The sequence below is a fragment of the Macrotis lagotis genome, chromosome X, assembly GCF_037893015.1.
Source record: "Macrotis lagotis isolate mMagLag1 chromosome X, bilby.v1.9.chrom.fasta, whole genome shotgun sequence".
Lineage (NCBI taxonomy): Eukaryota > Metazoa > Chordata > Mammalia > Peramelemorphia > Peramelidae > Macrotis > Macrotis lagotis.
In genome coordinates, this window is record NC_133666.1 from 494332317 (window position 1) to 494352963 (window position 20647).

At 32.7% G+C, this 20647-nt stretch overlaps 1 protein-coding gene across 6 annotated transcripts in view; it reads left to right on the forward strand.

Moving 5' to 3' along the window:
* Positions 1-20647, forward strand: part of ZNF407 (zinc finger protein 407) — a 654777-nt gene that overhangs the window by 421913 nt on the left and 212217 nt on the right. The gene's annotated exons all lie outside the window — the stretch shown is intronic.

Here is a 20647-nt window from a genome sequence, read left to right on the forward strand (position 1 = left end):
AGTACTCAATTTGACTGAGGCAACACTCATTTAGTGACTGAAGGTAGATAGAAAAAGAGGCATGATCTCTTTTACCTAATGAAAAAAAAATCAAAATGGATCTGGAAGACTCTCAGGGTTTATGACTCAAACAGAAAGAATTGCTATTTACATTCACTCTATAGTCCAAACTGTGACCTAGTGAGACTTGGATTGGGACCTATATTTGTCAGTCCATGAGAGCTAGAGTGATTTAGGTTTAAAATATGGTCCTTTAAAAAGAAATAAAGCTGGTAAACCCCAAGATATCTTGTAAGGTGGCAGTGATCAAAATTTGTATTCCTTTGAACAAACCACTCACAGTTTGGAGATATGTCTCCCCAGTAAGACAGGGGGAGAGTTGTTGAGCAAAATCATGCAAAGGGATTAAATGACTTGTCCAAAGCCACAGAGCTGATAAGTGTTTGAGAACTGATAAGTGTTTGACATCAGATTTGAACTCAGGTCTTCCGGCCTCCAAGCCCAGCCAGCTATCCATTCTACCTCCCAGATGCCAAGTTAAGCTCTGGGCCTTTTGGAGTATTTAAGGAATTCACTAGTATAGAAAGGAGGAATTAAGTTGAGCCAATTATTTCTGATTATGTGTGAAAAATATACAGATATGGAGGAAGAAATGGGGAAAAGGATATCAGATAAACCTTCAGAGGAGTGATTAAGAGAGAGAGAAAAATAATTTTATTTAATTTTTCCAATTACATTCATTGGTAGTTTTTCAGCCTTCATCCATTTGTAAATTTATAAGTTCCACTTCTTTCCCATCCCCTCCCCATAGAGGCAAACTGTCTGGTAAAAGTTGTGCTTATACATTTGTGTTTAAAATTTTTCCATATTAGTTATATTGTGAAAGAAGAATTGGAACTAAGGGAAAAGGAAAAAAAAAAACATGAGAAAGAAAGGAGAAAACATAAAAGAAGTTTTAATAAGTGAACATAGTATACTTTGCTCTACATTCAGATTCCATAACTTTTTCTTTGTAAGTGGATGGCACTGTCCACAGCAGGTTTCTCAGGGTTGTACTTGATCTCTGAACTACTTAGAGGAGTGGCATCCTTCATAGTTGATCATCTCACAGCGTTGTGGTTAATGTGCCCATTGTTCTCTTGGTTTTGTTCACTTCACTTAGCAGCAATTCATGGAGTCTTTCTCTGCTTCTCTAGATTCCAACCATTTATAGTTTCTTATAGAACAATATTATTCCATAATAATCATATAACTTGTTCAACCATTCTCCAGTTGATGGGTATTCCCTGAATTTCGAATTCTTTGCCACTACAAAAAAAAAGAGCTGCAATGAGTATTTTTGGAAATCTGAGACTTTTCCTGTTTTTTTAATGATCTTTTTGGTATACAGATTTAATAATGGTATTGCTGGATCAAAAGTTGCACAATACTCACTTGCTTTGCCCAAATGAATATAAATTTTGATTGCCGAAACCTTGCAAGATATCTTGGAGTTTATCAGCTAAATTTCTTTTCAAGGACCATGCCGTAAACCTAATTCATTCTGTCTCTCATGAATTTATCAGAAATAGGTCCTACCCCAAGCTTCACTTGATCATTGTTTGGACTGAAGAGTGAATCTAAATAGCAATTCTGAGGATGGAATTGTCATAGGAAAAATAAACTTCTTGTGCCTGAAGAAAGTATTAAGAAAGAAAAGTTAAAAAAAGAACCAGGATCAAAAAAGGGTATCTTAAATTGTATCGTCGATAATTAGAGAATGGCAGAAAAGATTGTGATATATAAACATAATGGAATATTATTCTCTAGGAAGGAAAGGATGAAAGAGATGATTTTAGAGAGTTGTGAGTACTAGAAACTGATACATAAGGAAGAAAGCAGCATTTGAAGAATAATCAATACAAACTCATCAATATCATAAAGAAAATCAGCTTGAAAGAATTGATATTTCTAGGACTAAAGTGTAGGGATAGTTGGTGTATTCCGTTTTGTTTGCATATGCTTATGCACTTTTAATACAGCCTCTGAGGTTGAGTTGTACCAGAGTAGAGACAGATGCTCTGCTCTTTGTACTTATTTTGGTCTAATAATTAACATCAAGAAAACAGAGGTTCTCCTTCAGCCAGTACCACACCATTCATATTGTAGAACTACTGGTTATTGCAGATTAAGAAATCTTAAATGCTGTATTTAAGTTCATTAATTTTGAAGTATTCTTGCCAGTAATGTACACATAGATGATGAGGTTGATGCCTTTATTCAGAGCTAATTCCAGAATATAAAGAAAAATGTAGGAGAGAAGAGGTATTAGGCTGCTTAAAAATGACCTGTCTACAGAGCCATTGTGCTGGCCTCATTGCTAGATGCCTATGAAACCTGGACAGTCTAGGAAACTGAATCTCTTCCATTTGAATTGTCTTAGGAAGATTCTCAAGATCACTTCGTAGGATGAGGTATTAAACACAGATTGCCTTTCTCAAACTGAACTACCAAATATTTAAGCTCTACTACAGAGACCGCAATTCTGATAGGCTAGCCTTGTTGTTCGAATGCCAAACATATATTTGTGTAAAAGGCTGTTTTATGGAGACCTCACACAAGACAAGTGTTCACAGAAAAAGGGATACAAAGATACTCAGAAGGTCTCTCTGAGGAAATTCGAATTGATTGTGAGATATGAGAAATATTGGCATAGGCCCATGGTGGGCCTGCAACAAAGAATGAAGAGTGTTTTATAAGCAGAGCAGAATTGCAGTAGCTCAAAAGAAGCATGAGATGTGCAGATTTAGAGACATCTCACTCCAAATGTACATATGAAGTATTTGTGCCTGGCCTGTGGTAGAGTCTTCTGAGCTAGTATTAATCTGATAATCTATAGTTGGACATACTGTACTTTGACCCTTTGACTCTTCAAGTACAAAGGACATCAATTAATCAACCTACCAAATTTTCATGAATTGATATTTTTGAAAAATAGTGCTCATGTTGAATGGAGGCAAAATGCATTAATACTGAACATACCCTATATAGATCACAATGCAATAAAAATAAGGTAACTCAAAACATATAGGCTAAATGGATACTTTAAAATGGTATTCTGAATAACAAGACAAAGAAAACTATCATAAAAATAATTGCACAAAAGAAAATGATAATAAGACAAGATAGCCAAATTTCTGGCATACAGAAAAAGGAAACCTCAAAAGAAAAATAAGATTTCAGAAAAAATACTGTAAAAATGATAAAACTTAATTCTGGTTCTTTGAAAAACCTAACATAATTGACAGATCTGTAGCTAGCCTAAGATCAAATGCCAAAATTAAAAATAAAGTTGAATTTATAATACACAAATTAAATGAATTAATTAAAACTACTTGGATAGTTTCATATAAAATGTAAACTATTCCAATTAATGGGACATGAAACATAAATTATAAAAATCTAATTTCAGAAAATAAAATACAACAAGTTGTAAAGGAACCTAAAATAAAACCTTTATTTAAAGGTGAATTTTGTCAAACATTTATATAACAATGAATAACTACTGGTATAAAATCTTGGTGAATAAAATAGTGGTGAATATAAATAATGACATTTGGAAAACAATTTTAATAATTTAATTAAAAAGAAAAACTTCTTTGAATCAAACATTTACATTGAAGCAATGAGGGAGCCTAGTGGATAGAACTTTTGGCCTGGAGTCAGGAAGACCTGAATTTAAATTAAGCCTCCAACATTTACTAGCCTTGTGACTAGACCAGGTTACTTAATCTCTGCCTCAATTTCCTCAACTGTAATATTGTGGGTTCTTAGTAACACCTATCTCAGAGGGATGTAGTGAGGATCAACTGAATTAAATTTTGTCAAGTATTAGCTCAGTACCTTGCTACATAGTAGATACTATATAAATACTGCCATCATCATCATGATCATCAATCCTAACACCACCTGAATTCCTAATTTTGTTACTATACTAATCAAGAGAATTTTTTAAAGAGGAAACTAAAATAACAGCAGATTGTTTGGAACAACAAAAGATCTTTAACATCTAGGGAAATAATGATGAGAAGTAGGACTAGATAGGGAATAGCATTTAACAACTTCATTATATTATAAATTAATAATTATAAAAGTTATCTGTTTTGGTTAAAAACTAGAAATTATACCTACATAAAGAGTCAGAAAAAGCTGAGTTCACTAATCTAGTTTTGAAAACTCAAGAGCACAAATTATTTTGAGAAGAAATTCACTATCTGACAAAAAAATGCTCAGGAAACTAGAATGCAGTTTGGTAGCTATTAATAAATTAATAACTTATACTTTATGCCACAAAAGGCTCAAAAATGAGTTCTTGACCTGAAATAAAATGTCATATCATTAAATAAAGATATAAGAACTTGATAAGCAATATGTAAAGGTTATTCTCAAGAAGACTGCAAATTTTTAGCAGCCATATGAAAAACTTAAAAGAAATGTAAATCCAAATGCTTCTATGACCACCCTGCCCATAAATCTCCATTGATTTTATCAACAGTAGACCACTGGAATCTGAACTGAGTTTTAATTGTACCTCAAAAACATAGCTTCTTACTTAAACCCTCTATGCTACATTATTATATGTTAAATAGTGATGATAATAATAGCACTTTCATCACATGGCTATTGTGAACATCAAATGAGGCTAACACATTAGGTTTTTTGCAAACCTTAAAGTACTATACATATATATATATACATATGTGTGTGTGTGTGTGTGTGTGTGTGTGTATGTGTGTGTGGCATATTTGCTATATGCCACAATTTCCTGTTTAATTAGTAAGTGGGGTTTTTCCATATTCTATCTGGCCCCTCCCTAATGAAATTATTTAGTTATAAATTTGGTTTTTATTTAAATAGTTGAACATAGTTTCAGAAGAAAATTCTTTCAGCAGAAGTTTCATTGTTGTAAAAGATGTTATAGAGCTTAAATCATTGAATAGTACTTAAAAGATGTTTTATATGATTATTTTTATGATGATTTCACTTCTAATAAATTGGAATGACAAAAGATAGAAATACTGAGCATTTGTGGGACTGTGCAACAGTATGTATACTGTTGGACCTATGAATTTGTTCAGTTCTAGAAAATTACTTGGAACATATTTTAAAAATAAATAAAGTATCAACTTATTTTGACCCAGAGATTCATATTATACAAGGAAGCCAAATTTGGGGGGGGTGGAAAATCCCTTATTAACAAATCTTCAGAAAACTTTTGGCGACAGTAATGTAGTCAGACAAGTCAACAAGCATTTATTATCAACTTTGTAGACAAAATAGTTGCTTGTCAACTGGGCAATAGTTAAATAAGTTGATGGCAAAATCTTATACTGTAAAAAATGCCACATGAAGAATTCAGACAATGTTGGATAGCATATATGAAATAAAACATTGAAAAAAATAGCAGAATTAGGAAAAAAAAATGTAATAACAATATAAATAGGGAAATTTAAAAATAAGTGCTTGTTGAATTATTATAGTGACCAAATTTATTGCTGGACAAGGGTTCGAAAAGATCTACCTCCTTCCTTTTAGAAGTTTTGTAGATTTGGAATATTGCCTATCTTATAAGACATAGTTGTTGCATTTGAGTTTACTAAGTTGATTTGATTTGTTTCATATCTGATATGTCATACAACTTTTCACTAGGAAAGGAAAGGAAAATATTCTAAAATGAATATGATGTAAGAGCCAAAGTATTTATTTAAAATAGAAATTTATTAAATATAAATTTGGGTTCAAAATGCCCTAGTACAGGTTCAGAGAGAGATGACTAGGATGCAATTAACCAAGAAAAGATGGCAAAATTATTACTGATTAACAGCGCAATGTATCTGCCAAGAAATCTAATGTTGATCATAGGCTCTTTTAATAGAAGCATGGTATCCAGAACAAAACTCAACTTTGTTCCATTAGATCACATCTGCCATATTCAGTTCAGTTTGAGATATCACCTTTCTCAAACTGGTTTAGGAACAGAATAGGGCAACTAGGTTGAATCATTTTAATGAATTGAAATGTTTAACCACAGAAGAGAAGATTTAAAGGGACAATTTCATTGTCTTTAATGTATTTGAAGAGTTATTTTGTGTAAGAGGAGTTTAATTTATTCTAGTCACACAAAGGCTTGTTTTATTAGAGATTCTGGAAATCACAGTAGGACTTGGACTAGTAAACTTCTGATTTCTCCTCTAATATTCTGTGATTCTAAATGTTTATCCTTGATTTATAGCTTTTATTTTATTCTAATTCTCTGAAAATTTTAAAGCTATAATTTTTTTATAACTTCATCCCATGATTATGTTTATAGGAATTTTAGTTCAACTATATAGTTGAAATTGTAACTTATTAACATAAGATTTTACAAGTTCAACAAAATAGACACTGGCTGTCCATAATTCACTCCTATAAATTAATCAGTATCCTCCTTATCCCTTCACTGACTTTTCCTCATATCAGAAGTCAAGGTATATGTGGTTATATTGTGCCTCAATCTGAGTTTGTAGTTGAAGAAGCAGTAAATTAAGAATTAGAAGATTTAGATTCCAGTCCCCAGTTTATGTTCTTAATAGCTATTTGTTTAAAAACTCTCTGTTCAATAAAAACTGTTGGGAAAATTGGAAGTTAATATGGTAGAAACTTGGATTAGACCAACACTTTGCACCCTATACCAACATAAGATCAACATGGATACAGGATTTAGACATAAAAGATAATATAAGCAAAGTAGGAGATCAAGGAATAGTTTACCTGTCAGATCTATGGAAAGGGAAGCAGTTTATGTATGACCAAGGAAGAGATGAAGAACGTCTTTAAAAACAAACTAGACAATTTTGATTATGTCAAATTAAAAAGCTTTTGCACAGACAAAAAAAACCAATGTAACCACGATCAAAAGAAATGTAGTAAATTAGGAAACAATTTTTACAAGTAGTACTTCCGACAAAGGACTCATTTCTAAAATATTCAGAGTCAGATTTTTTAAAAAACAAGCCATTCTTCAGTTGACAAATGATCAAAGGATACGTGGAGGCAATGTACAGATGAGAAAATCAAAGCGATCCATAGTCATATGGAAAATTGCTCTAAATCACTACTCATTAGGGAAATGCAAATTAAAGCATCTCTGACCGTACCACCTCACACCTCTCAAATGGGTCAATATGACCAGAAAGAACAATGATCACTGTTGGAAGGGATGTGGGAAATCTGGGACACTAATACATTGTTGGTGGAGCTGTGAAGCCATCCAGCCTCTCTGGAGAGCAATTTGGAATTACATCAAAAAGGGCAATAAAAATGTCCATACCCTTTGATCCAGAAAGACCATTACTGGGTCTATACCCTGAAGAGATTATGAAAAAAGGGTAAACACCTCACTTTTACAGCAGCCCTGTTTGTGGTAGCAAAGAATTGGAAATGAAGTGAATGTCCTTCAATTGGGACATAACTTAACAAACTGTGGTATATGTATGTGATGGAACACTATTGTTCTATTAGAAATCAGGAGAGATAGGGGCGGCTAGGTGGCAGTGGATATAGCACTGGCCCTGGAGTCAGGAGTACCTGGGTTCAAATCCAGTCTCAGACACTTAATAATTACCTAGCCATGTGGCCTTGGGCAAGCCACTTAACCACACTGCCTTGAAAAATCTTAAAAAAAAAAGAAAAAAATCAGGAGAGATAAATGATGCTGAGTGATATGAGCAGAACCAGAACATTGTACACCCTAACAGCAACATGGGGGTGGTGATCAACCTTAATGGACTTGGTCATTCCATCAGTGAAACAATCAGGGACAATTTTGGGATATTTGTGATGAAGAATATCATCTGTATCCATAAAAAGAATTGTGGAGTTTGAACAAAGACCAACAACTATTACCTTTAATTTAAAAAAAAAAACGGTATCTTATTATGTAATTTTGATATCTCTTTTGCTTTATTTTTCTTCTTTAAATATATGATTTTTTCCATCATCACATTCAACTTAGTTCAGTGTATACTATAGAAACAATGTAAAGACTAACAGACTGCCTTCTGTTGGGGGGTGCGGGGAGGGAAACTAGATTAGGGGAAAAATTGATAATTAAAAATAAAATATTTCTTTTATTTTTTAAAAAAAATGTCTATTTGTTTGGCTGATGGAAGGAAGTCCAATAAAGTATAAACTCCCTGGATATAGGACCTATTTAAGTTGTCTTTGGGTTTCCTTTAACTGACACAATGCCCAACACAGTATAGTCACTCAGGAAATTCTTGTTGAATTAAACTGATTAAACTGATAGAATGAAGAAATATGACTTCCATGGTACCTTCTTGATCTCAGTTTCAAAGCCCTGTGAAAATCTTGAAAGCTCATAGACAAATTGGGAATATTCTATAAATAGATTGTATAATACTAGTAATGATGTGGAGTTTTTCATGTAGTAGCTAGAGAGTTGACCTTGAGGTCAAGAAGACCTAGGTTCAAGTCTCAGCCACTTGTGTATAACCCTGGGCAAATCACCTCAGCTCCCAGCTCCCTGCTCCCCAGGCAATTCTGGAGATAGACTACAGAGCAAATGGCTATTTCCATTTGTAGGAGATTTTTAGTTGGAAGTTCCTTACACCAGTGAAATCACAGGTTTGATCTCTTTTCAAATTATTACTGTTATTATTCTGAAAATCATATGTACTAAGTATAATCTGTTGTCAGCTGTGCTTTTTCATTGAATGTCTCCTCTGCCTAAAATCTGCTTCCCTCCTCATCTCTCCTGTTTGACTTTCCATGAATGAGTGGGGAAGTTTCCTTGCTACCTTTCCCCTTTGTCTTCTGTCTACTTTGTATTTGTTTTTATTTATATAGTTATGTAAATATTTTCTTCCAAGGAAGAACTTGCTTTCCTTGATGGTAGGGACAGTAGGTTTTGGGTTTTTTGTGGATACCATTTAGCATAGTGTCTGACAGTAAGAGTCTGGTAGTAAGTGTTTACTAAATATTTTTTTTGACTTCGTGAATAACTTATTTTATTGCGAAAAATCATTCCAAGCAAAATATGTCAAATGAAATTCTGCTTTCGTTTTGCTTATTGGAGATGTTCTTAGAAGACTTTATATACCATACCCCTCAAGAAAAAAAAGAATAACTTCAAAACTTTAAAATGTTAGGCCTTTAAAGAGCAGTTTTTATAGATGTTTATTTTATAAAATATTACAGTTGTGAAGGATGATTTTTCTAGTCTTTGATAATTGCATGCATTTAAATACAATTATGTAAACTAAAATATTTTGCATTTATTATGCATAATTAAATAAAGAGATGACATTGTGTTAGGGATTATGGCATCTCAACATCTAGGAGTCCTTGTACTCACAGTAGTTTCAGCTATGGCAGTATCTTGAGTTAAGGAGACAAACTCCACTGAGGCTTATTTTCTCTCTTTTGGATGGTCCTTCCAGATAATTTCCATTTCCCTTTGGCTTCCTATGCACATCTACAGGTTATTAAGTTTGGACCAGTACACTTGCCTTTCAGCTAATAATAATAATAATTTGAAATGAAGAGTTTACCTATTATATTTACCAAGAGAAAAAACAAATGAAGAAATAGATACAAAGCAATATACTGGTTTTTGTGAAGAGTAATCTACTATACATGAGCTATTTCCTTTTTAGAACATTGGGTGAAATAGTGAATAGATATAAAAAAATTAAATAAAAATTATCCAAATTAAAACTAAAAATTTTTAAAAGTTCTCTTTTTTGAAATTAAGAACTATTTACTTTTTGAATTTTGGAATCATAGAATTTTAGAGTTGAAGGTCCTTTAGAAATCATTTATTGTATCTTGTTCAAATTAATGAAATTTAGACTTCAAGGCCACGAAATAGTTGAGAACATGAACCAAACCTGATTCCCATTTTTTTTATTCCTCAGTACTATTTTCTACTTCATTCCTACTTCATTCTCTAATAGTAGAAGTTAGTTGCAAATTATTATTTTTAATTATTTTAGACTTATACCAAATTGACACCTTTGAGTCCAAGACAATTTAGTGACTGTTTCTCATTTTGTTTTTAGCAAAGCCACATCAGGTATTTATACTAGCAACCAATACCATTTCTTGCATTTCATTTCAATAATATTTTATGTTTTCTTAATCTCTATCAGTTAATTTGATAAGTTGAAATAAGATTCCTTGTGTCTTGAAAGACAAAATGCCCTTAGGTAATGACAGAAAGTTGAAAATTTCTACGTTTAAGAATTTTCAAAAATTTTGCAGAGAAGGATTTTTTCAAAAATCTCATTTAATGTACTTTTGTAGCTTGCTTGGAATCTAAACTTGGCATTCATGCTACCTATATAGCATTTGCTGATGAGAGAATCATTCTCATTTTGACACAGTTCAGCAAGCCACAGGTAGATGTCACTATCGTGGTTGGTTTGGAAAAATATATCTGCTTGTTTGACAACATAATTATTGCTTAAAATGATGGCCCTAGGACTCCAGAATTGCCTATTTTGTGAAGTTGTACTTTCTGAAAGTTGATGTCTGGTAAGTTTGGTTTCTGCATTAGTTGACTTTGGGATTGCATTCAAATATGTAGCTCTATTGAGGCATTCTTTAATTGTAGAGTATTTTGAGTTTATTATAATGAATTAAATTGTACTCTGTACTGCTTTTTTTCTTCTTCCCAGTGTTTCCATTTCTTATGCAAGTTTCACTTATATAAAATATTATGTATGTTTTCTCTTTAAATATTGAGACTCTTTAAAAAAATTAATTCTTTATTTGGGCATAATCATTGTTGCACTGTCTCTAATATTAATTCTCTACAAAGGATACTTTATTCTCTTCCCATTCCACCTTTCCCCCATGGTTACCTTTTTTGTTTTATGTAATTTCATTGTGACAGATTACATGCTGATGCAGCATAAGCATTTCTTGCAGGTCTTTACTTAATACTGGTAAATGGTAATCTTAATATAGATTACTTTGGAGATATTGTTCATGAAATCTGAGAGAAATAAATTGCATTCTTCTGTCTCAGAGATATCTGAACCATCTTTCAAGTAATAAAAATTAATTTTAAAAAATTAAGAAAAACTACATATTATTGAGTATCTTTATTTAGGGAGAAAAAATAGAAAGTTTTATTTTTATCTGTACAAATACATTGCTTTGTTTGCTGGAATAGCTGAAATATGCATTGGGATCACGGACTAATTAGTAGAGCCATTTTGAACACAAAGTGACCATACTTTCCCCTTTGCTGCCTCTTAAAGTAGGATCAAAATAAACATGTTTATTTCACATGCTGTTGTTGAATCCCAAATCCAGTCATTATAAAAGGACAAAAACTATCTTTGGGGATGGTCTTTCTACAAGGAATTACTATGGACAATCCCATGGGTAGTAGTTAGATATCCCTGTATATATTGTGGTAGAACGGGAGGCCTTAGAGATGAAAAAAATAGAAAATAATTTTGGGGCAATAGTCTGTTGCATAATAACTTATTCCTCAGACATTAGAGCTATTATCATACAACAAAACACTTTGTGTATGTAGCTATCTATATCAGCCTGCAAATTAGCATCACATAATATTGCTTATTAAGAAAAGACTATAATCATTAGAAAGGATTGACAGTAAATAGGTTATTATGTATTTCCATATATTGTTAGACAGGTAATAGACCCCTTGCCCTCTGTAGTATTAACAGAGAAAATATAAAAGGACATGATAAATAAAATATTGTTTTCTAGATAAATCCATATTTTTCTATTACCTTTCTAAATTCAGTGACTTTAGCAAAGTTAGAGTGAATTAAACTTCTTTTTAAGTTTGATCACCTAAAATTTGATAAGCCTGTGATGTGATATTAGTAAATTAATTAGAATTTGTTCTGATCCTTTGTTTCATTGTATCCTAGAATATCACCCCTCTGGGGCATTAAGTGTAATGAGAGCTCCAGAAAAGTGGAAAACTGGTTTTGAAAAAGGTGACTGTGTCAATTAAGAGGAATAAAAGTAGTTATGTGGGAACTTAAATGCTATTCATTTAAAAGAAGCATTATATATTTTACAAAGTAGAATTTGAAATTGTTTATGTAATTTCTACTAAATAAAAATATGAAGAATTTATTAGTTTTCATTTGGTAAAATTTTATCCTATTTTTTTAGTTTACTATCCTAATTTAAAGAATAAGATGCCAACTCATTTGGTATTTGAAGCAGAGTATATTATTTTCTTGGAAATCACTCTTATTAACTTTTATTTTCTGAATTAGCAAAATTTTCCAGTTATATCTCCATGTCCAAAAAGAACTATTTCTCAGACATTTCTTTTAAATCCTTTAGGTTACTATACATTTACTAACTATGCAAAGCACTTCTCTCCCACACAGTTCATACTAATGGTAATGTAGTTTGATGCTCCAGAATTGAAGAAAGCTCTGTTTTCTACAACTTCACTAGTGAAGCACTCTATACTTGATATTTCCTCCTAAAAATGCTTTTTTTTCTTTATCAGACTTTCCTGTCTACCTTTAAATTTCTCACTCTTTTTTTTGATTCCTGCTTTTTTTCTTTGTTTCCCTTTTATACTATTTCATATTATGAATGAATTAAATTAATTTCTTAAATTCTTAGGATGTGCCAAGTACAGTGCTAAGTATTGAGGATACAAATACCAAAGCAAGAACACTCCCTGAATTCAATGGGTATATATTCAAGGATAGAAAAACAACACAAGTTGATCAGGGAAGGATGTTTTGGTTTCAAAATTACAAGGATAGACAGTGGAGCCATAGTGAAGTCAATACCTTTAGAGAAAAAAAATGATAATGTTGAATTGAAATCTGTTGGTGAAGGCAACTACACATGTAGCAGCAGAACATATGTTTTGGACAGCAGTAGGGAACATTTTTTCTGCCAAGAGCCATTTGGATATTTATAACATCATTTGGGGGCTATATATGGTCAAACATTTAATTAATTCACTCCTTAAAAATCCTAGATTTATTGAATTTCATATCCTATTTTCAGGACCAATATAGTCTGTGATCTGAAGTTCCCCAACCCTGGTCTAGCAGATAGCAGGGTTAGACATTTAGATCACTTACAAAGAATGATCCCATGGCTAGAATCATCTAACCAGCACTTTCCAGGGTGTTCAAAGGGTCTGATAGTTTGAGTTCATATAAGAACTATGTTTAAAAAATAACTTATTTGGATTTTAAGAGATAATTGTAGGCTTAAAGAGAAGCAGAGCTTAGAATAAGACAAATAAGAGAAAGATTTTATTTTTTTTAGGAACAAACTGATTTTGGGGATAGGGATTGACTTTGGGAAAGAAGTGGTTAATGTTTGAAACATAGTTTGTTTTGGGATAAATTTTTTATCTTTCATCAATAGCTTATATTTTGTCTAAAAATTTATTTACATTTGTTAAAAAACATCCTTTTATATGCTGAACAAATATCAAATCTAGTTCCTGGAAGTAAAATGATACTTAAGTTCATAGTCAAACTTATTAAACAACCTGTATTACAAATTTTAGTTGAAATTTTGAGTCAGTGTATAATTTTTAAATTTAAGATGTGATTTTGTTAGCATATTGTTGCCTTAAATATATTAAAATTTTGTTGTTCAGAAGTTTAAATGTAACTTTTTTCTGTTAAACAGATATTATCCATGTTATAGGGATTTATCTATGACTTTATTAAGAGAGAGACTCTGTTTAAAATAGTCTCAGATTTCATATATATGAGAATGTATAACTTTATGGCTTCTATGAAGTCATCAAGATAGAAAAACAATCACAAAATCCTAGAATTTTAGAGTTGGAAGAGACTTCAGTGACCTATTTAGTACTACAGGAGTTCTAAGCTAGGGTCCATCCTCTCCCATAAGATTTGTAGATAGGTTCCATGAACCTGATGGAAATAAAATCACACCTCATTTAAATAAAATTAGTTTCCTTTTCAACCCAGTGTATTTTATTCATTTAAAAATATGATTTCACCAGACTGCTAAAGTTTATTCTCTCTCTCTCTCTCTCTCTCTCTCTCTCTCTCTCTCTCTCTCTCTCTCTCTCCCTCTCTCTCTCTCTCTCTCTCTCTCTCTCTCTGTCTCACACACACACACACACACACACAGACATACACACATGAATGAGGCTCACAACGGGAGTCATTTTGGACCCCTTCCCTCCCCAAATCCAAACTGTTACCAAGGCCTGTCATTTTCTACATTGCAACACCTCTCAGCTCATATCACATGAAATAGAGTTGCTTGTACAACAAAAATTCACAACAAATGATATTTGGCCTTTGCTTGAAGACCTATGAGTTAGCCCATTCTTCTATTGTTAACAATTGTTGTTTATATCAAGCTGAAATCTGCCTCTTTGCAGATTGTCCATTGACTCTAGTCCAAACATGCCTTATTGTTTCAGTGATGATATGATGCAGGATATATGTATCCTGCAAGATCCTGGAAGGCAAGGACTAGCTTATGCCTAGCCCATAAAGCTTCATAAATGATTGGTGATGGTAAACTAGAGGCCTTATGCCATCTTGTTACCCTCTTCAATAGATTCTCCAGTTTACAGTATTCTTCCTATTTGTGCTCTGAGGTGAGCAGAACTCTAGGTATGGGAGTAGGTACTCTGTTTCTGGAAGCTTCCACTTCCTCTCCTCTCACTCTCCTCTTAAACCCTTTTTTAGTCTGGCTTCTGACCTCATCATTCTACTGAAATTGGTTCATTAAGTTACTAACGATATCTTAGTTGCCACATCCAGTGGCCCTTTCTCAATCCTCATTCTTCTTGACTTCTCTCCTTCCTTTGACACGGTTGACTACTTTCTCTTCCTTGATACTCTCCTTTGGTTTTTCAGGTTGCCAGTCTCCTGGTTTTCCTCCTATCTGCTCCTTTTCTGTCTCCTTTGTTGGATACTCCTTCAAATTATGCCCTCTTACTTGTAAGTTTCCTTCAGATTCTATCCTAGTTCCTCCTTTTCCTCTGTACCAGTTCCCTTAGTGATTTTTATCAACTCTCATGGATGTAATTACATATTCATGCTGATAATTGTCAAATCTGCTCTTTCCTCTGTGAATCTGCTGATCTTTTATCTCACTTCTCCAATTATCTTTCATACATCTCTAAAAGGATGTCCAGTGGACTTGTTAAATAGAATATATTCAAAATAGATATCCAAAATAGTTCATTATCTTTCCCCTTAAACACCCCCTCCCCCACCTCATCTTCTCCCTTTCCTATTACTATAGGGGGGCAGCAAATCTTTTCACTTTCTCAGATTCACAATGGGAGTCATTTTGGACCCCTTCCCTCCCCAAATCCAAACTGTTACCAAGGCCTGTTATTATCACCTTTGCAACACCTCTCAATTATGTCTTTCTTTCTTTTTTTTTTAAGGTTTTTGCAAGCCAAATAGTTTTAAGTGTCTTCCCCAAGGCCACACAGCTAGGTAATTATTAAGTGTCTAAGGTCCGATTTGAACTCAGGCACTCCTGACTCCAGGGCCAGTGCTATATCCACTGGCTGCCTAGCCGCCCCAAATACTACTATTAATTCTGGTTCAGGCATTCATCTCATGTTTTGATTGCTGTAGTAGCCTATTGGTAGGACTGCCTACTCCAATTTGTCTTTCATTCTGCTACTAATGTGATTTACAACACAGGTCTGAACTACTCCCACCCACTAAACTAGCTTTCTGTTGCCTCCATGATCAAATACAAACTGCTCTGTTTGGCCTTCAAAACCTTTTATAACATAGTCCCCTCTTTACTTTGAGTCTTCTTAAGTCTTAACTCCCTGCTGTCTACCCTTTGACCTAGTATCCCAGTCTCCTGGTCTTCTTGTAACTCTCAGCACTAGGCATTTTTCTCTGTGTCCCATGCTTGCCATTTCTCTTCCTCCTCCACTCTGAATCTTAACCTCCTCACTAAAATTTCACCTTCCCTAGGATGACTTCTCTAAACCCTCTTAATTCCAGAATTTCCTCTATTTTGACCTTTTCTTTTTTTTTTTCCTGTCTGTATCTTGCTTTAAGTATATGTTTGCATGTTTTCTCTCCCCCCCATTATAAGTTCTAAGGGAAGAAAAGTGCTTTATTTTGTACCCCCATAGTAGTTGCTTAATAAATGTTTAATGAATTAATGTATCTTTCTTAGGTGCCATATTGCACTTTTGACCATGTTGAGCTTTTATGTTAGAAATCGCAGATCTTTTATGGACAAGCTAGTTAAGTATATCTCTCTTGTTTAAATGAACTGTTTGTATGTGTGTGTGTGTGTGTGTGTGTGTGTGTGTGTGTGTTTAAACAATTCCAGTGGTCTTAAAGGATTTGCTTAGTATTTTATAGAACAAATGCTTATAAAACTGACATGAGTATGTTTTAGTAGAAGTAGATAGATTACTTGTGCTTTTCCTTGCTTTTATGAACATTGGGATTTTTATTGTGTCCAAGTGGTTTTGGTATGATGATATGATTAATATATTTAATGATGATTATCAAATGATTAAAAGTTCTTGAAGGGCACAGAAATGAACATAATTTACATGAAATTTTGAAGTGAATCAAAATTTTACATTTATTTTTCATCTTTAAATTTCATCTTATTCTGTTTTGCACAATTTCATACTTTAGCACGGTGGCAGGCACAACATCAGTTTTATATAAATGGTTATCTTCTCTCTCTCCACATTTCCTCCTCCTTTAGTTGATCTCTTATTTGAATATTTATCTGTCTTCCACTGTATCTGTCATCATTTCCAGTTTTCTATCATCTTCAAAGCTGATAAGAGTGCCAGCCTGTGTCAATATGTTTATAATTCTTATAAACTCAATTTGAACCAATATTTTTGAAGATTTGGATCTGAGATTTCTGCTCAGTTCAATTCAACAATTTTTAAGTGCTTTCTATTTTACTCTTCTAGGCATTGTGAGCACAAAGATAAAAATGGAATAACTTTTACCCAAGAACCTTTTCTTCTAAGATATACTAACATTTAAATATATGTTATATCTATATTTATATGATCTATCTCCATGTTTTATGAATATATATGCACACACATGTATCATTTGTATATTTAAAACTATATACATTCCCTAAAATTCATTTATTAAGGGAGGAAACTAACAACAGAGGATTAATAAAGATCTTGTACAGAAGACATACCTTCCAATCATGCCTATTACAGTGTCTCCATCCCATTTTTTTCTTGATCTTATTATCCCATGCATTTATGTTGAACTTCTGGAACTATTTCTGTGGTGGTCATTATTGAAATTATTGCAAAATTTTCTAAGTGCATTTCAGGCTAATCTCGTCATTGCTGAGCTCAACTCATTGTCTCATTATATAGGACCTATCCATGTTCATACTGTCTAAATCAAGGTACTGCAGTTTCATCTGTTTGTCAGAATCTGAGATACATGTACTTTTCATATTTTGGGTTTTTTTCAGTGCTAAGAATAATCAGTATCATATAATTGCTGATCCATTTTTATGAATTTCATTAGAGGTTAAGTACATTGAATTAATTTCACTTAAAATTTTTTAAACTTATACTTGTACCTTACCCATTAATTTTTATATATTTTAATTCAGAAAGACCTCTCCCCCCATTTTTTGTGCTCATTATGAAACAAACATATTTTCCCTCTTTTCTCTCACTACTAATGTTTTTTGACTTTGGTAATTTTTATTCATGTTGGAAAAGATATCTACCTTCCTTTGATTACTGATTTTCAATGACTTTTGAACTCTTCCTATACAGACCTTAGACACAAGAGCAATTAACCTTCAATAACCCTTGTTAACTGATCTTCATTAAATAAGTAGGGAAGTCCTTTGGAGTTTAGATGTTTCATAGCAAATGTGTTTAGTTAATAAAATGCAATGTCTTACTGACTATACTTCATTCTTCCCTTAATTAGATGAAAATTCACTGACTAGAGGAATGGCTTCCATTGTATCAATCATCAATCATAAGAAAAGGATGAAATCCTCATTAAAAATGATAGGATTTTATTTAGAGAGCATTAATGATGAAACTTGAAAAACTACAAAATATTAAAGAACATGAAGACAATAATGCCATTTTATTATTCTCCAGAAATATCAATCATGCACTTTAATGAAACATTATACTCCTCTCAGTTAATATAAATTTTAAACCACCTAAGAGGTACCCCTTAATAGATTGATTGCATAGTATTGCTATGGAAATGCTATATGATTATTTTGGTGCTAGCTAGGATGGTCAGAAACCTTGGTCCATTCACTTGTGATGTTGATGAGTTTCTAGGAGATAGTAAATAAATCAGTAGCAATAAGCTCTCAAGAGGATATTTCTAATGGTTCTGTAATTTTCAAGTCACTCTACAGTAATATTTTTTTATAATAGATAACCATGAAGTCACCTCTCAGGCCCATCCAGGCTCCAGAGCTTTTATAACTTCATTTACAAACTCAGTAACCATGCTTGTTCTAGGCCATATACCTAAGTCTAACATTTGTGCATTTGTTGTAAAAAAATAAATCAACAATAAATGCATGCCACGTGTTGAGGTGATGTGTTCTTGTTTATAGAACAGCAAATCATGTTGGCACTTTAAACCAAATCTTGAAGCACCATTCCAATAGTAATTCAGCAGAGTTAATTTTTTGTAGTTCAACCCTAAGTAACATCAGGGAATAGGAATCTGATGGATATTGTTGACCAACTTTCTCCAGTAGTTTAACTCAGGAAATTTTTCACACTCATTTTTTTCAGCTAGACCATTTTCTTGAACATAATAAAGTCATCTACAGATTCCTTAAACTCAATGAGGAGAAATGTAGGCCATATTCTAAAACATTAATATGTAGTAGTGTAGGTAAATGATAAAGCAAAGAGATCATTGCAACACAAGTTTGAGAAAAAGCTAAGATTATTTCTGGTTATTTTCTGTTACTTTATATAAAGATTACCAAGGATTCTTTGTCAAATGTCTTAGAAAATGAAGTTCTGAGTACTTTAGCATGTGTTTCCTTGCAGTGTTGCTAGTAAGAAAATCAATGTTAGATTTCCAAAAAGAACTTCTAATAGGAACTTTCATGTGAGCAGTTCCTAGACATAATACCTCATCCTACCAAAATTACTCATTACTACCAAGATAAACAAGACCATTCTTCAAAAGCTTCCTTATATACCCAGTTTTGTTCCTCAAATCTCCTCAATATTTTCTCCTATTTTTCCCTATTTAGTTTCAGTCTCTCTCCTGAAAAAAGTGATTCCTTGCCAAGACTAGCCCTTCTGTTTTTATGCTGATACATCCCCCTGTCTCTGTCTCTGTCTGTCTCCCCCCCCCCCTTTTTCTCTCCTTCCTATTCTTCTCCTATTATATTTGGACATAATTCACTATCATGAGCAAATTTTTTTCTCTTCAAAGTTTTTGTTTCAAAAGTTGCCATAAAAGAATCCTAGTTGCCTGAATGACCAAAATCAAATCTCAACTATGTCATTTTAAACATGGGACTATTAAAATTCTAGTTAGATGCTATTTTTAGTTCTTTAGCACAGATTTTAGGGTTGAATTCTATTGAAAGCATTGTAATATGAAAATGAAAAAGTAACAACCTGTTGGGGTTTCCAAGGGAATAATATAAATATATGGTACAACATATCTCCCAGAATACAAACACAAAAGCCTCTGGAAAGAAGTTCTGTCTTATAGAACAAATGTCAGATTTGGAGGCACAGGACTTGAGTTTGAGTTCTGCCTTTGCAGGTTACTTAATGTGGTCTTGACCTTGGCTCCTTCCCTTTCAGTCCTTTTGGTTGACTCTATCCCTTGCAAATTTTCATATTTCTAGCAATATTTAACAATAATTCTTAGAACACATTTATACCAAGAGAGGTGAGATAATAAGTATCAGTTTGGGTTTTTTTTTTCATTTTGTGTGCTTATAATGTGAAGGGGAAAAAAAGAAAGAAAAATCTCATCTCTAAGAGTGAGGTAAAGTATGGTTTGTTATCATAAACCAGGGGGCATTATAACTGCTGCTATAATGTACTGAAATCATGGTTCAGTTGTCTTGTACCACTAACAAGTTTAGTGATATGTAATATAAGTGTTATTTAAATAATATATAAGCATATTATATATTATATATATATATATATATATGTGTGTGTGTGTGTGTGTGTGTGTGTGTGTGTTGTATGTGCACATATTCATTTATATATATATATATTTCAGTTTGTGTATGCTATTCATGTTGTATATGTGACATTTACTAGCATTTTAAAAGAAATTTGTTTTTTTCTGCAGTAGGGATACCATTTATTGTTATAAATTATAGTTACTAGAGAGTTTCCTTTGAAAGGCTCTTATTGTACTGTCTAATTTTCCCTTTGATTTCAGCCAATTTCACTCTAGCAAAAACATTTTGAAGTTAACTTGGTGTTATTGTATAATGAAACCCTCTATTATAATGAGTGTCACCAATTATTTACTTATTTATTTACTGACATGAGTAGAGAAGTGTTAGAAGGGTGCATCAAGACACTTCTTAATCTTCTTTCTACTGCTTTAATAGGACATAATTC